The sequence below is a fragment of the Corvus kubaryi genome, unplaced genomic scaffold (genome assembly GCF_017639235.1).
Source record: "Corvus kubaryi isolate FWS band 111438036 unplaced genomic scaffold, C.kubaryi_AGA036_p1.0 37397, whole genome shotgun sequence".
NCBI classification, from domain to species: Eukaryota; Metazoa; Chordata; class Aves; order Passeriformes; family Corvidae; genus Corvus; species Corvus kubaryi.
The window spans coordinates 6,357,803-6,375,541 of NW_024581136.1; the positions used below are offsets into that span (position 1 = coordinate 6,357,803).

The 17,739-nt window shown below is 40.8% G+C and overlaps 1 protein-coding gene across 6 annotated transcripts in view; it reads left to right on the top strand.

The window, feature by feature from the left end:
• The first annotated feature begins 8,068 nt into the window (after positions 1–8,068).
• The window catches only part of ZBTB38 (zinc finger and BTB domain containing 38), a 51,041-nt gene continuing 41,370 nt past the window's right edge, over positions 8,069–17,739 (top strand). For 2 of the 6 annotated variants that reach the window (XM_042042519.1, XM_042042520.1), the window contains exons 1-3: positions 8,074–8,191; positions 11,389–11,520; positions 12,378–12,449. The gene's annotated coding sequence lies outside the window, so the exon portion shown is untranslated. Of the gene's footprint in view, positions 8,192–11,388; positions 12,450–17,739 lie in introns of all 6 variants that reach the window. The other 4 variants (XR_006018437.1, XR_006018438.1, XR_006018436.1 and 1 more) reach the window with 3 other exon arrangements.

Consider the following 17,739-nt stretch of genomic DNA (forward strand, 5'->3'; position numbering starts at 1 on the left):
GGGGCTTGACACTTGAAATTTGCCGCTTATCAACTAGTGTTATTACTCAAATTTGAGACACACATACTTGGATTTCTGAATTATCTAACATGCTAACATCCTTTATTGTCTGCCACAGAAACAGATTTGACTGGCTGTTATCTCAGTACCTGAGATGCTGCCTATGTGCCTAAATCCTTGTGCCAACAGAGATTTGATCTGATGGAGAATTCACTTAGCTGTGTCATACTGCTTCAGCAATTTTGGTTCATATACCATTGTGGTTCTGGGCTATAATCTTGGATTTATGTTGTCTCTTGAGAAGATGAGTATGTATGGATCTACTTGAATGGTAGCCATGTGCAGGTCTAACAGAGTACAAATCATGTTCATTAAGGAAAAAAGTCCATTTTGTAAGAATGGGGAGGACAAGCCTATCATATCAGAAAAAGTCTGCGGTTTTTAGCTAAGAATAAGATGCCTGATCCAGTGTAAAATGCTTGGATGGCAAGCAGAGTAACCCCAGCTGAAAAGGAAGGATGTTTTACTAGTCCCTTAAACATAATGGTAATTAGATGTCATAATATAACTTCAAGGGAAAGAGGAATGGAGGGAGAGAGGGAAGAAAGCAGAAGTAGAAAGAATTGATAATTCAATTTCTTTTACTGTCTGGGGGGCTCTGTGGTAGCATAGTCCTAGAAGTGGTGGTTGGAAGGGATCTCTAGGGTCCACCCTGTCCAGCCTTCCACTGGAAGCAGGACTGTGACCTGTGGCATTGCCGGTCAGTCATGGCCTTGCTGAAGCTGCCCTTGAAAGCCTTCAAAGATGGAGACTGGCCAGCCTTTCTGGGAAGTATGTTCCTCTGTGGCACCAGCCATGCACAACCACATGCATCCACATGCATCCACATGCATCACAACTCCAAGGACTTGGCTTGTGACTTTTCCTTCTGGTTTTGCCATGCACTACTACTGAGAAGAATCCAGCCCAACGATCTTTGCCACTCCCCTTTTTAGATTTAGATCTAGTTTTAGATTGTTGTCAGATATCGCCTTATTTTCTTCTCTGCCAGGCAAACCAAGCCCAACTTCTTCAAAATCTCTACACAAGTGGTATGCTGTAGGCCATTTACCATTTCATTGGCCCTCTGCATGCCCCTCTCCTGTTTCTCAACATCTTTCTTGAACTGGGGAACCCCAAACAGGACACATTATCTCAGGTGTGGACTCACTATCACTAAATACGGAGGAATAATAATTTCCATTCATCTGCTGTCCATGCTCCCTTCCTAATGTAGCTCAGACTGTGGTTCACTTTATTCACAATGAAAACACCCTGTTGGCTCATGTTCAACTTAGTGTCCGCTGTGACAGGCACATGCTCTTCAGCTGCTGCTGCTGCTCTGATAGCCTGCACTGGTGCCTGGCACTATTCAACCCCATGTGTTCAATTCGCACTTCTCATTACACTTCGTAAGGTTCCTGTTGACCCAGTTTTTAAGTTTCTCAGAGGCCTCTCAACTGAACCTCCACTGTTTGGTTTGCAAATCACCCCTTCTAAGTTAGTATTGTCTGAAAATCTGCTGCAGGTGCATCCTGTATCATTATCCAAGTTACAATCAAGGTAATGAACAATTACGGCACCAGTATTGACCCCTGAGTGTTCTGCTTGTACTGGCCGCCAACTAAACATCAACCCACTGATTCCTACACTTCAAGCCCAGGATTCCATCCCATTTTAACCCAGCAGTTCATTCATTCAGACCATACTCTTCAGCTTCAACCACTTGCTTAATCCCCATTGTTCAAAACGGAAGCTGTGCTGTAGAGCTTATAGACCATTCAGCCCTCTGGAAATGTGTACTGATGAAAATACAAAGTGCTATTTCTCTTCCCAGCACTTTTCCTCTACTATTGCTGTAGTGCTGATCACTCTCCTCCCTAAAGCTCTCATTAAACTGCCACCCTGCTTCCCATGAAGTGGTGGTGCTGCAGTGATTGATGAGGAAGGAAAGGTTTGAAATAGGAGCTTGGTTTCTGCAGCACCAAGATACAGAACAGAAAAAGAGTCCTTCTCCCAATTTTGTTGAATTACTGAACTTTTACCCAGTACAAAGTGTCACCAAATGACCTGGCCAATTCTTCATTACACAGTTACTGTTAAAAGGAAAGATAATTTATGGTATTTATACATTTTGCCTCCTCTTTCTTCTATGAGTCTCTTTGGGTGACTGAAGAATTCTGTATATTTGCAAGGGTATGGTACATTGGTGCTGGGTAAAAAGGCAAAAAGGAAAACAAACCCAACTTAATATTGTCATTTGGCATAGGGACTGCACAGCTTTCTTATGGCACCCTAAAAGTTTGTGCCCTGTCTTCATTTTGGTAACTCCTGACTGCCAAACACTCCACTGCCTGTCTGTGGAGATTCTGTGGAGAATCCTTGGTATCTTTGGTGGCTTCACCACAAAACAACATTCTCAAACAATACTCTGAGCAAATATGAATGTTTTCGGTAATCCCCCTGCCTACTCCTATGATAGCTGCAGAGTCTTACTCAAATGGGAAAGAACGAACTAATTTGCTATCTTCAAGTTCACCCAAGACTGAGGTTAGACCATGGGAATGGAATTCAAAAGTAGAGGAAAGAGCAATATTTTTATTATTGCTGGCATGGAGATTTCCATTTGGAGAATAACTACATGTCTTTTCTGTCTTCTCTCTTCTCTCTCCAAGAGCTGATGCATTACAGCAGCTACAGGTACAGGAGATCCTGTCCAATTTTCTTAGATCCTTCAGGAGGACAGTGCAGAATCATAGAATGGTTTGTGTTGGAAGGGACATTAAAGATCATGTAGTTTCAGACCCCCTGCTGTGGTTAGGAACACCATCCACTGGACCAAATTGCTCAAAGCCCTATTCAGCCTGGTCTTGAACATTTCCAGTGAAGGTGCAGCCACAGCTTCTCTGGGCAACCTCTGCCAGTGCCTCACCATCCTCACAGAGAATTTTTATGTAGTATTTAATCTAAGGCTATCCTCTTTCAATTAAATTGTGTAAAAACTCTTCGGTGCATCCTGTGAGAGATGTGAAAGTTTTCTGGAGTGTATTAAAAGGACCAAAGGATGTTTCTCAGCAGATGGGGATGCTGCAGATGTTGACAGTCCCGCCTCAGAGTGGAGGGGCTATTTTGTCAGTGACTTGTCAAGGTTCCCCCAGCAACACTGAGTATTGTGTCACTTGGGAGGTTGGAGCCAGGTTCATCCTGCCACAGAAAATGCAGCAAGAATGAAGGGAGAAAGTGAGTAGGAACAGGACACTGAGCTGGAGAAGAAGCCTAAAGAGCTGGCAGGGTACATTGAATGGGTAGGAGTATGTACAGTGACTGCCACTTCTGAACTGAACTGCTGCCACCCACACACTTTTAAGTTCATTAGTGGGAGCAGCTACAGCAAACCTACATTTCCATGTTGTAGATAAAGATGTCCACAGGAAAATGTGTGTTCTGCAACTCGTCATAGTTATTTCCCTGATTGAGAAAGTCACAGCACAGGAGGAATGACACTTGCTCACAAAACAAAAGAAGAGGTGGTAAAACAGTCCCTTTTTGCAGTGTTATTTAATTTCAGCTTTGTACGTTAGCAATCAAAGTTGTATATCGAGAGGGTAAAATAAACTATCTTATCAAGAAAAATCCTATTAGTCCTAAATGCTATTGTAACACTAATACGTTTTGCACATGGTGATATCTCACTTTTCTGGTTTAAAACGTGTGAGCATAAGGGTGTGGCTGCAGCTGGCTGAACATCTGAAGTACCATGCGAGGAGAGAGAACTTGGGGCCTCCGACATGACTCACACTGCCACTGCAGTCAGTTCCTCCAGGTCAGACTTGTGCATGTAAGAGATCTCAGAGCATTCAATCCATGACTTGGTTGTGGGTTGCACTTGTTGCAAATATACCAAATTAACTGCAAATTCCAGCAAGGTCAAATTAGCACTGAACTAGCTAATATAAATTAAATTATTTATGTCAGCATGAGGCCAACAAAACCCGGAGATCCTACAACCAAGATCCCTGTGACAGCTCAGCCAGAACTATTTGTACAAAAGTTGCCATTATGTGTTTGAGATAGAGTCATTCCTTCCTTCTCAATAACTGTTCCAATCTCGCTTGTTTTGTTGGGGTTTTTTCAATCTCTGTCTGCATAGCACTCATACTATCAATAACTACAGTTTTCCCTAACCAGAGATATGGAAAAGGAATGTATTATTGAACTGCCTCCAGTTCCTCAGAAAATTTAAATAAATATAAACAGGAGTGCAGAATAGAAATATATTTTACAGGATTTTTTATTTGTGAGCATCTTGTAAACTTCAAAATTAAATTCAAATGTTGTATTAACACCTGGGTTGTGTTTCCTTGTTAAGTTTTTGTTCTTGAACCATAAATAGAGGGCTTCCTTTAAAATCTATGTAAGCACAAACTGAACAGTTTTTGCCTTGTGCTTAGTTTGTCCACATCTCAGTATATAAAGAAACATTTGCAACTTTTAAAGGTCACTTACACTTCCAGGGGTAGATTATTGCTTTGATAATTGACACATTAAGCCCTCCCAGCCTTTCTTCTTTACTCTTTCTGCAGTGGGTTTTAAATGAAAACGACATTTCAGCCTTCGATTCTGTGCCATCCATGGTTATCCTTCAGGTAGTGGGCATCCAGTGCCCACTTTCCAGACGACATTTACACACACCAGAAGCTTGGTCCTGCTCAGTACTCTGAAGCTAATCCAAGTGTCTCGTGTTTCTGTGGGCTGGGGCAGTTCCCAAACATTCTGTGGGCACACAGACACCAGCGCTTGTTTTCTTACCCTACCACAAACTGCAAACCAGCAGGACCACGAGTCCAGAGGACTAAAAGTGACAGATACTTGTGTGGATATCATGGATGGGATCATCAGGGTGTTTAGGTGAAATGAAAATATAGACACTCTGAACAGTTACTGTCAAATTGTCGTTGGGGAGGTGAGACTTCTCTGAGCTTCTGAGACAAAGGGTTACCTGTTGGGTGGAAGAAATCATGCTCTGATTTCTAAGGAAGCAGTGAAAATGATACAGTACCTGTAGGAATGTTCCACATCCAATACAGAATGGAAAGTACAGTATAGGTCATTTTGTTTTGTAACTGATTTTCAATATTACAATTTCTGTTACTTTTGCTATTTATTTCCGATCTTTCAATAAAGATGTAAACATCCATGTCTAAAGAAATCAACATGATGTAGTATTGGTTCCAGAAATTAACCTAGCAGCAACGAAATTTTAGATTTCAGGGATTTAGTATTTTAGGAGTTACTTAATATTTCATAATATAATGGACTACATTGCTCGGGGCTTTTTTCCCCTAAACGTGACATCATTGCTTTAAATGGGACAGTATAAAACTGCAGAATCTGCCCAGCAACAAGAGCTGCACTCTCTCCCTCTAGTGGAGGATAATAAAATAGTTTTCTTTCCATTTTTCTATATGTAAACCCTCAAATAATGCTGTCAGAGCTTGAAAGCTTTTCTGAACAAGAATATATCGTAATTTCTATTTAATGTACAACACAAATATTATATGAATAGCATTGTAATGTGATATGTTTTCATATTAATATTTTTCTGCAAGTGCACTGTTTTTGAAGTGATTCTATGGATTGTAAAATACGTGTGTAAACATTTAACTATATCTAGACACTTTTTAGAACAACAATAAAGCAGTAAAGATTAAAAATAACTCTTAATCTCAGAAGTAAAATACAGCGTGCTTATGTTGAGCAGGAGCAGCTTGCTTGTTGGTATTTGCCAGATGGATCCTCAGTTTAAAAAACATGTACCTAAATTACAAACTTTTTATTTTAATCCAAATGTTTTCAGCTCTTGTGGTGTTCACCTTAAAAGAAGAGAGTGCCACAATACTTGGCTGTGATGTGTATCCTCTTTTTCATAATTAGATGCTACAATCTACTGCTTTGTTTCAGTCTCCTAATAAACAAATTTTTAAAGAACGGCATAAACATCTTCCAAGCATTTAGTATTCATTGCAAGTACAAACTTCTTATGCGAGTAAAGATTTAGAGGACTAAATCCATAATTAGAATGCTAGAAAATACTTCTTATGTATTACTGATTAAATAAGATGTGCCTCTAATTATTCCACTTCTAGATTCCAAAATGTACCAAGACCATTGTTTCTTGGCTAGATTCCTGTTGCTGTTTTCAGGGGAAAGTTTGATTTCTAACTCTGCTGCTGAGCTTCTTTATAGTGTCTTTTTCTATTTTGTGTTTTTGTTATCTCACTTTGTCTATTAGTACTTTTTTTCCCTTTATTGTTGCCATATAAAACTTCATACAGGTAGGTGGGGAAGCTGTCAGCTCAAGGGAATCTGAAAGACGATGCACATGTAGGTTGCTTCAGAGTATTCATCTTTCAGGGAGAGGCGATTTCCCACCTGCAAGTCGCTGCCTTGCACTGTGTGTGTCACTGGGAGCATTCTGATTCCACTTCCTTTGAATTTGTGTATTTGTTTTTCCAACCAAATCACTAAGGGATAACAAAGCTACTTGAGAAGAAGTGTTGGGTGACAGTTTTGGGTTGCCACTGTCTCACTCAAATACCAGCAGAAAGTGGATCTCATAGAAAAGAGGGAGAGGTTTTATTTTCTTGTATGGGGGAGTGATTCCAAGACCTGTGGTGTAATGAGTCACTCGAGTTGTAATTGCTTTCAGTAGCACAGAAACTTAGAGAGGGGGGTGGAACAGTGTTCTGAGAGATGACACAGGAGAGATGGCAGAAATGTCAGTATGGACTCCTATCCATAGCCGTAATTCTCCTCCAGCATGAGAGGAGCCAGAGGGACGTACAGGACCTCTTGTGCTTTTATGGCTGCTGCAGCAGCTCTGCACTTCCGTCCAGATAGAGATAGGCTAGCAAAAATGCATCCCAGATTCTGGAATCTGACAAACTATTAACAGCTCGGTTAGTTTGTGTTGTTTTAGGGAGGGTGACAGAGAACAAAAAGCAGAGGAGCAAAGTGTGAAAGGAACATTTGTCCAGTCACTTTTTTTAATTATCAAATGGGGAGAGAGAAATAAAAGATTGCCAGACAGGATAACATTGTAATGTCCTCCCACACACCAGCCTGTAAATGTTGGTTGTTTTCCCAAATGCTTATTGCTTTTCTTTCAGTGTAATAAGAATGTAATAAACATTGTTGTTTGAGGGAGAGCAAAGGTGTGGGCTCCCAGGCATTCATTCAAGCCAGCTGTTCACTTTGCCCTGGTTTCAAAATGGACTCGAGCTCCAGTGGCTGGTGCTGCCAGAGGCCCAGGCAGATTTTGGAGGTGCTGGTCCTGCTGTTGCAGCAGCTGCAATGGAAAAAGCAAACTAGTAAATGTTCTCTAATTTAAATCAGCTGGTCATCTGTGGAGTTGCATTAATAGGGAATGCAAATATTATTTTAATACAACTTTATTACATGCTGAGGAAGGAAATGATTGTTAACCTTTACAAACATCATTTTAGAAGCACTTTTTGTTCATGATCTGAAATGTTAACATGCTCCTGACACTGGGATGATGATGATTTCTGCCTACCAGGTGCACTGTCTTTTAGATTAAATATTGCAGACCCTCTTCTCAAGGTTTTATTCGAAAAGGGAAGGTTTATTCAGCTTATATTATTACTGGCCTGACATTTCTGCTACTTTGTATCTTTTAATGTATTTCTTAACAGAAATGTAATGCGGCTGTAATGAGGAGCTATCATTACTTTAATGAGGCTTCCTGCAAGGAGCAGCCACCACAACGTTTTACTGTCCCTAAAAACAATAATGTTCCGGCGACTCTGGCAGCCCCTTCCCCCGCCATCCCGCTGTGGGGCCGCTGTGGGGCCGCTGTGGGAACAGTATTCCCCGCCATCCCGCTGTGGGGCCGCTGTGGGAACAGTATTCCCCGCCATCCCGCCCTAGGGCCACCGCTCCACCAGGGCGCGGGGCCGGCGGGGGCGCCATGGCGGACCCGCCACGCCAGGGGGCGCCGTGGCGCAGAGCCGGGCGGCTTCAGGAGGGGCTGCTCCGGGAGGCGCCGCGTCCCGGCCGCGCCCGGGTCGTGCGGGAGCTGGAACCGGGAACACCTTCGGCCGCAGTTCGTGCCGACCAGGAGCTCCGCAGGGTACGCCAGGTGCTGATGTGACGTGACACAGCGGGCAGGCGCTCCGGGCGGTGGGGGTCGGGAATTACGCCGGTGACACCAGCACAGTGGCAGCGGGTCACGCTGGGGTCAGACACCTTACGGGTTCTGGAAAATTAATTATTTGGCAAAAATACTTTTTTTTTTTTAATATTTATTTTATGTATTTTAGCTAAGATCCATCTGCTACCTCCGATGTAGCAAATTAGATTAAAAATATTTTTTAAATCCTATATTAATTTCTCTCATGCTATTGCCAGTTTATTGAGGTTTTGATGGGCAATTTAAGTAAGGCCACTATAATGGAGGCTTATTGTTAAACACATAATTAGTCTATATCCTTGAAATTCTATAAAACTTTGCTGCACGAAATAGCAGCTGTTAATGCTTGCTGAGTATCTTTAACATGCCCGATTCATAGTACTTTGCAAATCATTAAAACATGACATTGTTCCACAAACAATACCATGTGCGTCATAGAGGAGCCAAGAAACACACTGGGAGCAGACTGCCGGGAAGACAGGAAATAATGAGCTCGTCCTCTGACCCCATTTTGATGACTCTTTGACCCAAAAAGCAAGTAGTGCTTGATAGGCAGGCAAGGCGGATAGTCGGGGCTTCTAAGGAGGTTACAAATTGCATTCAGGAAACCTTAGAATCTCTGTTTTTCACATCAGGCTCAGAAAGCTATCCATGGTTTCGATATTTATTGAAATACACCTGGCATCTGTTAGGAAGGAGGGATCCTAGCTGTCAGCTGCACTATTCTGAGAGTAGAGAATACTGTACAGCAAGTACACACAAAGTCTGACCTCTGTGTCAAATTACCCTGGTCTTTCTCCCTGCAGTTCTTCTGGAGAGGTGGGGAAGCTTCTGGGTCTCACCACTGACCTTATCCTCACCTTTTCAGAAAAAATGTTGTGGACTAACTAGGAACACTACTAAATCATGAGCTCTTAATTTTCTGTAGTTACAACAGCTTTACAGAACCAAATCTAATCTTACCCTGCCAATAGCCAACTGCAAACCCTCATTACCTTTTGTAGGCTTAGCATCAAGGCCCTTGGCCTGATTCTGCCAGAGCTCCAGGCAGTTTTAGATAACTGTTCTCACAATATCATTTGTCAGACCAAGGTTTTGGCTTACACAAGATCAGAAGGAAAAAGAGTTATAAAATGCATTGCCAAGTCGTGGTTCCAATAGGAGAACACAGGGAAAGAGAACTGTTACTAAATCTTTTAAATGTTACATTATTTTAATTAATTTCACCCTCAATGTTCTTCACAAATTACTGGAATTAATCTACAAACAGAAGGAAAAAAACTCCTACCCATTAGTAAAAAATGGTTTTTGAAATACTTTAATTATAGTAAGTAATAAAATAAATTGGAAAGAAGCCTGTATTCTGTGAATGTGTATGCTGACCATTAAAAGTGCCAGTGGGTGTACACAGACTCTCATGAAAGACAGAGGTTTCAATATTCCCCATTGCCCAGGACCAAGGTCACTCCAAGCTAGTACACGACACTGATCCTGCGGTGTTAGATGAGTGTGTGCTGAGGCAGTGAGCAGGACTTTTCACAGCACAGTGCATTTGGGGTGTGCTGTAATTGGGGCTCATCTGGGGCCAAAATCATACAGAGCATTTTTCTAGGGCTTTTTTTCTCATGTTTAGAGAGCTAGATTTACATTTAAAATCGCGGCCTATTTTAAGTTTCTTGGTTTTTAATATATTAGAAGTCTGTCCATCTGCTTAGTTCTTTCTGAACTTCTGGCCTCTTTCAGATGTTTCAAATTTGACACCTAAGAATTGAGATGCTAATGACTTCTGATGGAGTGTGTTGTATTGTTAAATGTATCTTGATGTGTGTGTTTCTTAGTGCAGTTAATAATTTTGCTTACAGGTAGCTGGAGTGGTCTGCAGCTGCTCCCCTGAAATCTGTGGGAGTCTTTTAGCTTTGACGCCAGCATGAGCTGGCTCTAACCTAGAGGCCATGCAGCTGGCTTTTACCATAGTTAGCTGGGTATGAAATAATTGTATTAGTCAGAACAATGAGGAGGCAGAAGCAAAGCTGAAATTGAAGCTTTAAGGATCTGACTCATTCTGATTTCTGGCACAAGGAGGTGCAAATTGCACTTCCTGAATTTGCTGCACACCTACCAAACCCCAATTACAGCACACCCCAAATGTGCTGTGCTGTGAAAAGCCCTGCTCACTGCCTCAGCACAGAGACATCAAGTAATTTGCTGTTGGCAGCTGCTGTTTGTAGGATGTTAGCTGAAAGATGTCTGTGTGTTGCTGCAACTCTCCTTACCCGTTTTGCAGTCTTTGTTCACTGTCACTCAGAGAGCCTGGCTTATAGTAATGGTATCCTGAGAATCTTCAGTTGGACAATAACCTGACAGAGCAGGGCCCTCTCTGCTGGTCATAAGCAGCATATTTGTTTTTTCCCTCAGAAACAGCAATAATTTAGCTTCTCAGATGTGTCCTATCTGTTCCATCAACTAGAATAATTTTATTACCCCAATTCCATACAATTATATCCCCCCCAAAAAAGCCCAAAGCCAGCAAGCCCACCGTGGCCTTGCTGAAAGCATGTTGCAGCCCCTTTTAAGTTACAAGCCCTGTCTGAGAAGTGTCAACAAAATGCAGTGGGTTGTAGCAATGTGAGATTCAGCAGGTACTTGTGCATGGAGGCAACCACAAGGTACGCTCAGCATGAAGAACCAGCCAAAGGAAATTCTGCTTGCTGATCTCTGGTGGTTGGAGCAAAGGAGGAGTTTTCAAGGACAAGTCAGAGAAGATGGGAGACACATTTTTCCCAGTGCCTATGTCATTACACAAAAGGTACTGGTGCAGATACCCCTGGCTGCAGCTGTTTTCTACCCAGAATACCAGCTTGCAGCTACTTATTTAGGACTGTTATTGACAGCTACTATGGGAGAAAGGCTGTTGCCATTCTAAGGCTTCAGACCAAAATTTGCATGAAAAATATGGAGGTAGTTTGGTTGTTTCACCCATGTTTTCCAGGCCACTTACGTTTTGTTTCCACAGTTAAAATTCACTATATATATTAGAGATTCTCAAAAGTGATGAAGAGAGTCCCAGGAACGATATTTCATTAAAGGTGAGTTAGTTTTTCAGTTACATAGTTATTTATATATATTTATTTCTACAGCACATAGAAGATGTTGTCTTGACCCTCCTGGCCTGGAAGACTATAGGTCTCCATAAAAACAGCAGTGATTCAATCTCAGATGCAGAATTGAGTAATAAGCACCAAGAATGGGTAGTGCTGACGTAGAAGGAGGTATGTTCACTCAATCTCACCCTTCATCCTGCTTGTCTATACTTACCTTACTGAGTATTGACCTTGTAAGAATCAATCTATTTCCCATGGGCTATTCTGTTCCCTATTTCTTCTGATATTGCTTCTAATATTCCATTATTAAAGCATTTTACAATATTTATTTCTGAAATATCTTTAGGCATTTCTTAAAAAATTTTTGAAACAACTTTGAAGTCTTGCCTTCGAGCTGTTTAAGTTGGCTGAAGGGACAGCTGAAGTGAACTACATGCAATTAAATAGTTTACATAATTCATGCCATAAGAAAAATATCAGAAGATCTTTTTTTTTTTTCTAGTCTACCTAGGTGGAAGGAAGATTTTTCCAAAGTAATGTTTTCAGAGAGGAATGCTAGAAAACATATTGAGAACCCAACGAATATTGACAGACTGATAAAATATCATCCCCAATAACAAAAAACCAAAAAGACAATGACTGTATATGTTCCCTTTTCGGTGAATCAGAGCAGCTAAATCGTGTGCAATGTGTCTTAGGCCATTAACAGGTATTCTCTTTACCACAACTAATTAATTAGGAGAATGACATTCTAAGTAAGGGGAGCTGAGATTTGGTACTTCTTCTGTTTCTGTAAAATTTTAGGCCACAGTAAATCTATGATAGCTGTGAGGTTATTGTATTTATTACAATATTTCTGTTGCTTGCTATTACTGTTTTTGAGCCTGTGATGGCATAAAAAACTGTAAATGCTTCTAGAAGGACTATTATTCTAAATATGTAATGACATTCTAGACATTTGGTTTCCAAGTAACTTCTCTATTCTAGCTTCTGTTTAATTTCCCTTCTTCTTCTTTTACAATGAGCAATATTTCAGCAACACAGAGAAGGAAACAAACGCAAGAAGTACTCCAATTTGAACAGAGACAAAATACAAGGTAAGTTAACTTTCTTTGAATATACAGTCAAGTTACATCATATTCCTTTAATTATCACGGTTTGATAGGCATGAGTGTACTGCTGAAATGGATGTTTTATCTGTTTTAAAAATTAAGTCTGGGTATTCCCTACATGAAACTCTTACCTGTAAAGGGATGAATTTGAGACTACAGTTTGTGTTACGCTCAAAGAATAAAACTATACCCAGTAGGCTAAACACCAAAAGAGTGGGGATACACCAGATCATTCTTCTCAGTAGTAAGAAAAACTATTTCTGGAAAATATACTTTTATATTTAAACTCCGCAAGGTATATTTGAAAATTACTCTTGATATTTTTCAGTGAGTCTGCACTCTAAGATTTGAGTCATGTATGTCTTTAAATATTGCCTCAGTAGGTTCAAACTTATAAAAGTTTCCTACTTCTGAATTATTTTTAGTTCATCATTCTCATCCTTTAAGTTCAGCATGTTCCTATACTTTTTTTGTATTGTGAAACTTCTACAAATGATATTTCTTAAATTCGGGAATTGATTATTGGTACAAAACAAAAATACTTTTGAATATGTCCTATCTTCTTAACATTTTACCTATAGCTAACAACATTCTTTCTCATGAATCTGAATAAAACTGCAACAGACTAGAAAGCGTTCAGCATCAATTCCCACACTTCCATGTTAAACCAGTCCTGTCCTATTGAAACCAGCAGTACGCTTTGGCTTCAGCGGAAGAGAGTCCATTATTTTAGCTAGTATTATACATCATTTTCTGTAACCATGTGGATAGTTTTTTCAGGGTAGATTTAGTCAGCTTTGTGGTATTATAGACAGTTTAGAAATACCTTATCTAAACATCAGTCTGACCTGTTAGCAAGTGATGTCTTCCTAGCATCTCACATTGCAATCTACATTTTTCCTTGTTTGAAGCCTCTCTCATATCAGGATTACAGTTAGAAGCAGGCCAGAATCAGAGCAGCAGGCTGCTCATGCAGTGTTATTTGGGATGAAATTCACTTTCCTAAATAAAGGCTTCCAGTGCCTTTTAAAATGCCCTGAGTTACCAAAGACATCTATATGGGGCTGTCAGATGTTATGGGGCTGTCAGAATAAGGAGACCCTCATTCTTCTGAAGCACAAAGGGGTTGAAGCGTGTGACACCCTATAGCTGCCAGGTTTTAGGCACTGTCAGCAGACAGTGTAGAGTCAGTACTGTTACAACTACCACCACTGCTGAATGGGGAGCTCCTTCTCATGTCACACAGCAGCATCCCTGGCTGCAGGAAGGGCCACCCAGGCTCCTGAGATAGGGACACTTCAGACACAGCCTAAGACGTTGGTGAGTACAAGGTCCTGGATGCCAGATTGGACTGCCTCTCTTGAGAGGGGGGAGTTTGCTTCTGTTGGGTGTGTATTCTTTTTGATTTGCATTACCAGACCACTTCAGCCACTAAATATATAAGTATTAAAAATCCTTTTGTTTCCACAGTGACTAAATATTACTTTCAGATTATTAAATATTTCCAAATATGTTTAGTCAAAATTAGTATGGAGTTTTGAAAGTCAATGAATGCAGCAATGATAGAAGATAGCATAAGACAGGTTAGAGTGGTAATCTGATTTTAATTTCCTTTAAACCTTTCCTAATTTATTTATCAATATAACATAATATAAGCAGTGCCTGAAATAATACAACTAATATATAGTGGGTTTCTTATTTTGTGTAAATGCTAAAATGAAAGAATTTTACTTCTATAGATAGTCTCATTAAAAACTCCAAATGAAGTCTGTGATGCTTTTAAAATGAAGCTTGTAGAAACATTGCTGATGCACAAACAGGCTTCACTTCCTATCAAACTCAGTGTTAACGTTCTTTAAGCTTCTGTAATACTGGAAAATCTCCAAGATGAAGACTTACATGTGTTGTGGGTAAAGACTTGCGTGAGCAGGTCCCATGACTCTGTTACAAAAACTGTAAAAATTCATAAATTGAAATTTTACCACATGCCTTGAAGACTGATCTAAATCAGCATATGGATCTAAACTGCAGAGAAGACCCTTTAACCACTGTTTTCTTTTGCCCATACACAGGAAATGACCAACGGATAGATGAATAACTAAGCAAAGCTTTCCTTATTTATGCACATATAATATTGACTTTCTAGGGCCCCTGACAACCACAGGACTCAATATAAATTGTTGAAGTAGCTAAATGCGCCATTTGCTAAACAGATTATAGTAGGAGACCAGAAGGCTGATTTGTCATATTGCAGTGCACTTTGAAAACAGCTCCAGACACCAGTATTGACACTGCTGAACTGCAGCTCGGTGAGTGCACTGTACAAACAGAAGGTGGTCTGTGTGGAGTAGTTTGAAGCTTTGGAGCTGTAACTCTGAAGTGATGTGTTAATATTAACAAGTTGACAGGAAGTGGTGACTCGGCCCCTTGAAGGAAAGCTGCAGTGACCAGCCCCTTTTGCTTAAACAAAGAAAAATAGTAATATCTCTCTTTTTGTGAAAAGCTTGTACACATGCAATGTCTGTCCCTGATACAGTCATCAAAATAAACTTCCTATACTCTGTATTTTTCCACAGACTTTTTGGAGCCCATTTTAAATAATTTTAAAATTTAAATAATTTTAAATGCTTATCTCTTCTCCATGTGCCCAAAGGCCACACATATCTATGGAGACTCTATGTTACCTTCTTGAACCATGCAGAGGCAGTAAGAGATGCTGTCTCTCCCCCATTCATATGCTGTTTGTATTCAGAAGTATTCTGGAAGAAGAAAACCGTAGGTGGACTATGGAAAATCTACTGTAGGGTTTTGTTAAGACAGAAACTATATGTGTTATGGCTTGATGTTACCCAACAGCCAAGCACAGGCTGGTCTTCGTTGTAATAAAAATGAGGTCACCATGCTCTTCAAAGCAGCCTGGAAACCTTGTCAGGAGGAAGCCTAAGGCTAACAGCTGAGTGACAGCTGGCCATGAGCAAAGTGAAAGCTTCCACCAAGGTTGTTATATGACTTTTGAAAGCAGAACTTATGCTCTGAAATTAGCCAACTGATTTGGAAGTGCTTAAACTGTAGTATTTGTGTACACAAGTACTTTCTTAATTGATGGTCACACAGAAAAACCTGAGACTCTATAATCATTTACAGCATCCTCCTTGCCTCTGAAATATCTTCTTGGGTTTGTTTTTTTTTTTTTGAGTGCTTGTCTCTGTTCTCAAGTATTAAATTCAGTCTTCTCAGTAATGTGTACTTTAGTCAAATGCAGGGAGCATCTAAAGATGCCTGGAAATCACATAAAAAGTAAATTAAAAGTTACCTCAAGTAAACTCAGCATTTAAGACTGCATTTAAAAGATTCTGCATTTATATAAAATTATGAAAATGTTAGATGTTGGGGAGGCATTGAAATATCAGAAATACAAGTTTCTGAGACAGCTAAACTTCAGTGGAGAACTGATACTCGCAACAGAATAGTTCCAAAGATTTTGTGCACATAACATTTATACTTATATTTTTTTATATGTGAGGTTTTTTTAAGTTGCTAGTGACAACTGGCAAAGTCAATTTGTCTTTAAATGAAAAAATAATATCCTGCTGACTAAAATTTTACCTCAAATACCATGCAGAACTGACATCTGTTTGGATATTTGAAAACAAACATTCAGCACAGATTATGTTATATTAAGTGCCAGATAGACACAATCAGGAATGAACCTTGCTTTTCTAGTAAATGTAATACCCATGAAAGATTCTAGAGTGGTTTTGTAGGCTAATATATTTTAAACATTAGGGTTATTGTATTGCAAGTTTATTTCTCTGCACTACCCATCTTGCCAGTCGGGTGACCATCAGGAAGGCTCAGTGAGCAGCTTATTCTCTTTGTTTGTTCTTGCTTTGCCCCATGAAGTAGTATCAAATAAATTGAGAACTGGTTAAATGGCAGATCTCAGAGGGTCATAATCAGTGGCACAGGGTCTAGTTGGAGGCCTGGCACTAGTGGTGTCCCCCAAGGCTCAGTATAGGGCCCAGTACTGTTTAACTTATTCATAGTATTGTTTACTTACTCATCAATCACTTGGATAGATGCCTCCTCAGTAAGTTCACAAAGCTGGGAGGAGTGGCCGATAGTCCAGTGTGCTGTGCAGCCATTCAGAAGAACCTTGACAGGTCGGAGATGGAGAGATAGGCAGAGAAGGACCATCTGAAGTTCAACAAGGGCAAATGCAGGGTCCTGCACCTGGGGAAGAATAACCCCAGGAACCAGGACAGCTGGGGGCTGACCTGCTGGAAAGTGGTTCTGCAGAGAAGGACTTGGGGGTCCTGGTGGACAACAAACTATCCATGAGCCAGCAGTGAGCCCTTGTGGCCAAGATGACAATGAGATTCTGGGGTGCACTAGCAAGAGCATTGCCAGCAAGTCAAGGGAAGTGATCCTGCCCCTCTACTCAGCCCTGGTGAGGCACATCTGGAGTGTTTGTCCAGTTCTGGGCTCCTCTGGACAAGAGAGACATGGAGCTCCTGGAGCAGGTCCAGTGGAGGCTGCAAAGATCATGAGGGGATTGGAGCATCTCTCTTCTGAGGCAAGGCTGAGAGAGCTGGGCCTGCTCAGCCTCAAAAAGAGATGACTCAGAGGGGACCTCACCAATGAACATGAGTCTCTGCAGGGAGGGATAAGAGGAAGGACCAGGCTCTGCTCGGTGGTGCTGAGCAATAGCACAAGAGGCAGCAGGCAGAAACTGATGCCCAGGAAGTTCCACCTGAAAATGAGGAAGAACCTTACTGTGCAGGACACCATGCACTGGAATAGATTGCCCAAAGAGTGTGTGGAGTCTCCCTCACTGGAGACATTCCAGAACCATCTGGATGCAATTCTGTGCAACATGCTCTGGGGTGAACCTGCTGGAGTAGAGAGGTTGGACCAGATGACCTGCTGTGGTTCCTTCCAACCGCATCCGTTTTGTGACTGTGTGATCAATTTACCTATCAAAAATGGTTTTCAAACAATCCTTATTATAAGGATACTTTTCATTTCCATACACTCTATATTTACCTGTTCACTAAATGACCACCAAAACAAGAAAGTTAAGGACGTGCTAGAGGTTCTAGTATGATATTCTTTGAGCCATGAAAACCAATATATCACATGTAAAGATTACAGTAAAATCATCTACTTGTGTGCAGACAAGCCTGCCTTATTGTGAACAGCTTCTAATCATGCTTATGGTTGTGGGAAGAAATAGCATCAAGCACACTGTACAAATTATGATACCTTTGGGTTT